At 36.7% G+C, this 3,967-nt stretch overlaps 1 long non-coding RNA gene across 1 annotated transcript; it reads right to left on the reverse strand.

Annotated features, from left to right (window-relative positions):
• Positions 1-426: 426 nt before the first annotated feature.
• Positions 427-3,419, reverse strand: LOC140503665 (uncharacterized). The gene is made up of 3 exons (XR_011966843.1): positions 3,335-3,419; positions 3,160-3,219; positions 427-512 (listed from the first exon to the last, which is right to left on the reverse strand). It is a non-coding gene; the product is annotated as an uncharacterized lncRNA (long non-coding RNA).
• Between the last annotated feature and the right edge of the window lie 548 nt (positions 3,420-3,967).

Below are 3,967 nucleotides of genomic sequence, written 5' to 3' on the forward strand. Positions count from 1 at the left end.
AATAAAATGAACTGTAGAAGAAAATGGCAAACCACTCCAGAATCCAGTAAGAAATCCCCAAATGGGGTCAGAGAGAGTCAAACATGACTGAAAACAAAATGACTGCACAACACCTCTATATTAATGTTACATTATGAAACACACAAAAAGACATTAAACAGAATACAAGGGTGAAATAAACATATTGAAATAGTATGAATTCTCAATAGTACAAAAACCTTTTTGCTCTCACTAAAATATTAATGTTTTAATCTTTAAATGCTGATACTAAAAGCCCGTTGTCTATGTCTTGAACATTTAGCAATTTTTGATATCCTCTATTTACTTCTTAGAATTTCTAATGTGTTTAATGTAACCCCAGTCCCAAAGTCCACTGGTATGGTTAAGATGAATGACCTGCCCTGTGTGAGGATGGGGCAGAGTTGGTGAAGCCCTCTTGGAGTGCTCTTCAAGTTTTGAGTCCAGAGGATAGAAGAGGTCAACCCCACTTCATGGTGGTGAAGGACAAGGTTCTGGGAAGACATGAGAGATCCTGGCATTCTCCATCATAACACTACCCCTAGGTTTCTACTCTAGACTTTGGGGAATTTCCCTTGAGTGAGATCTAAGACTATCTTGATTGAGCTGAATTACCTCACTCCCAATGGGAGAGCTCCTGTACACATACTCGCCTATGCATACCTTCTCTAGTTTTTGTTTTGCTACCGATTTGGATAAATTGAATTTTTTTGTTATTTGCTGTGTTCTCACTGGGTAACTGATATTTGGAGGGGAAAGGGGTGAAGCCTTGGATATAGAGCTTGGGGATTTCCCTGCCTCCCAAAATGAAACTGCAATCAGAAGCAAGTGTCAAGCTGAAACTCACATCCCCTAGACTAACAATATTTAAGGGAGAGAAGTATAATTTCAGAAATAATATTTCCTCTGAGGAGAATAGAATGGCCAGGCTTTCGGGTTCAACCTCCTGCTTCCCCTCCTGACAGGAATTCAAATCTTCCTTATGGAACAGTGGCAGGAGAGGGGAGGGAAAGGCTAGAGATATCTATTCTGCCTCCCTTAGAACCACACAAAGATACCTCCATGGAACATATGGAGGACATTTGTTGACTTAAAATTCTACATGTTTTACCTAAATTCCTAATAATTCACAAAATACCCCGCTGTTTCTTCAAATTTGCTTTTTTAATATATGTAATGATAAATTTCATGACTGTAGCTGTAACAAATTTATTGTAAAATTCTCCTGTCTAAATGAAGGTAGTCCAACAGTTGATATCAAAGTACATAAGCACACTCGTTCATCATACTGGGTAGGACAGATGGTATCTTCTCTTACATAAGTTACCAGCTATTATAATAAAATGTTACATGAAACTGGAATATTTTCATTTTGTATTTTCATGTTTGTGGTTAAATTGTCACATGTGCAAAAAGAAGATATAATGTGATTTTTAATATGAAATATTGTTGTAGGTTTGAATAAATTTAAAACTAAGCTCCAATTGGTTTTATTTTCTCAAATTATAACTTTTATAGATTTGGTATATAATACAAAGTAATTATTCTTTTAATTTTGAGTTATTTTATTTGATATTTCAAAAAACATGGCACAATGAAATGTCAAGAGAGTATCAACATTCCGTACTCCAGTTTATTTATACTGCCAATTCAATAAATAATATTTTTAAAATAACAATTTAAATTTTAGTATAAGGCAACAAAATTATCTATTTCTCGAAAAGAAAATTCACTATCAGAACCTTTTATGAGGGGCATTTTTCCATCAAAGCTCTCATCTATGAAAAAGTTTTTATTTTCTGTTGTCGGTTGGTCATTTCAGTCACATACAACTCTTTTCATGACCCTACTGGGGGTTTTTGTGGGACATACCGGAGGCGTTTGCCATTTCTTGCTCCAGTTCATTTTACAGATGAGGAGTTGGAGGCAAATAGGGTGAAGTGACTCTCTTAGGCTCACACAGCTAGTAAGTGTCTGAACCTAGATTTGAACTCTGGAAAATGAGCCTTCTTGATTCTAGGCATGGTGTTCTATTGACTTTGGCATCACTTCGCTGCCCTAAGGTTTTATTTACTATGTTTCATTCACTGATACATACTGATCTAAACGGGAAACATTTTTCATTTTTCTCGGAGTGCTTATTGCTGGAGAATGAATACTGCATTTTATTCCATCTCTCAGGTATTAGGTATTGAATGATGCTAAAAATACTCCCTGAAAACAAAGGCATGAGTATCCGTGTCCTGTTGAGGGACTGCAGCAACCCACATACAGGCATAATATAAGCCATTTTCCTGGAACATCTGACTAATGGTGTTGTCAATAGCCAAGAGGCTGGGTGGGAAGCTTCACTCTTTAACCTTCAGGGTGGATAGAACTGAAATGTAGTGGTGGAAAGGTCTGCAGGGTAATCCAGATTTAGACAGACATTTCAGCTCTTTGCAATTCGGGTTCTAACTATTTTTTATGAAATGATGATTGTTACAAGTCAATTAGTATAAATATTCACTGATAGACCCATCATATGGGCTCATGAATTTTGTAATATACTTTTTAAACAAATTATTTTTATAGAAAGCCTCTCCTCTCAAAAAAAAAAAATTGCCCAGGGCCTGCACACCCTGGGAGTAGCCTAGGGCATAGTAAGAAAGTTCCTAGTTTCTTCTAATGAGTTCATGTCATTGGGCCCAGATGAAATACATCTGGAAAACTGAAGGAATTAGCAGATGTGTCTCATTGTTCAGCCATGGTCCAGTGTTTTGCAAAGAGTGTGGAGAATGGGGAAGGTACTTCAGGAATAGGGATGGACAAATATTATCTCAATTAAAAAAAAATGAAGAGAATAGAGTCTCTAAAACTATAAGCCAGAGAAAGTGAATTCAATTCCTGGCAAAAGTCTACAAGATGTTACTAAACAAATGATTAGTGAATGTCTAGAAAGGGATATGGCGATCACAAAGAGTCAGGTTGGCTTCTTAGCAATGTGCCCAGCTAGGTGGAACAGTGGAGAGATCACTGGGTCTAAAGTCAAGTCCTGAGTTCAAATATGACCTCGGACACTTACTAGCTACATGCCCCTGAGCAAATGGCTTAATCTCAATTTCCTCTTGGTATAAAACGGGGATAATAAATAGCACCTACCTCTCAGGGTTATTGTGAAGATCAGATGAGATAATAGTTGTAAAGTGCTTAGCACAGTGCCTGGAACATAGTAAACAATATATAAATGTTGGCTGTTATTAACATTATTATTAATATTTTAAATAATTAATACTATTATTTTAGATTGAGAATAAAGCTCGCTTCCCTCACGCACCTCTTCTCAAGACTGGCTCAATGGGTTCCAGGTGCCAAATGACACAACCATTTTTAGGCGTGGCTGATGTGTTGATGTATTTTCATTGATTCTGCTTGTGTTACGGGGGCAGAGGTGGAGACTCAAGAAATAGAAGGGAAAGATATCTATTAAACATTAAAAATACACAGAAGAAAGTAAAAAAAAAGTTGAGAAGGGAAAACAAAAATGGTAATTTTGTTGTTACCTTGTTAAATTCAATATACACATTAAGCTGTAGATAGAAGTTCACAGGTTCATGTAAATCTTATTTTTTAATATTAAAATGTTTGCGTGTGTTGATGATTGTAACATATTGTTGTTGTTTAGTTGTGAGCAACTGTCCTTTACTCCATGTGGTGCTTTCTTGGCAAAAATACTGGAGTGGTTTGCCATTTCCTTTTCAGCTCCTTTTATAGATAAGGAAACTAAGGCAAACAGGATAAAGTGACTTGCCCAGGGTCACACAGCTAGTCTGAGGCCAGACTGGAACTCTACAAGTGGAGCCTTCCTGACTCCAGGTCTGACACTAGTAGCCTGCCAATGAGGGTAAAGTTCAGACTAAAAAAGAAAATGGAAAAAGAAAAGAGGAACAAAAACCTACAAGATGCCCAA

The sequence above is a fragment of the Notamacropus eugenii genome, chromosome 5 (assembly GCF_028372415.1).
Source record: "Notamacropus eugenii isolate mMacEug1 chromosome 5, mMacEug1.pri_v2, whole genome shotgun sequence".
NCBI classification, from domain to species: domain Eukaryota; kingdom Metazoa; phylum Chordata; class Mammalia; order Diprotodontia; family Macropodidae; genus Notamacropus; species Notamacropus eugenii.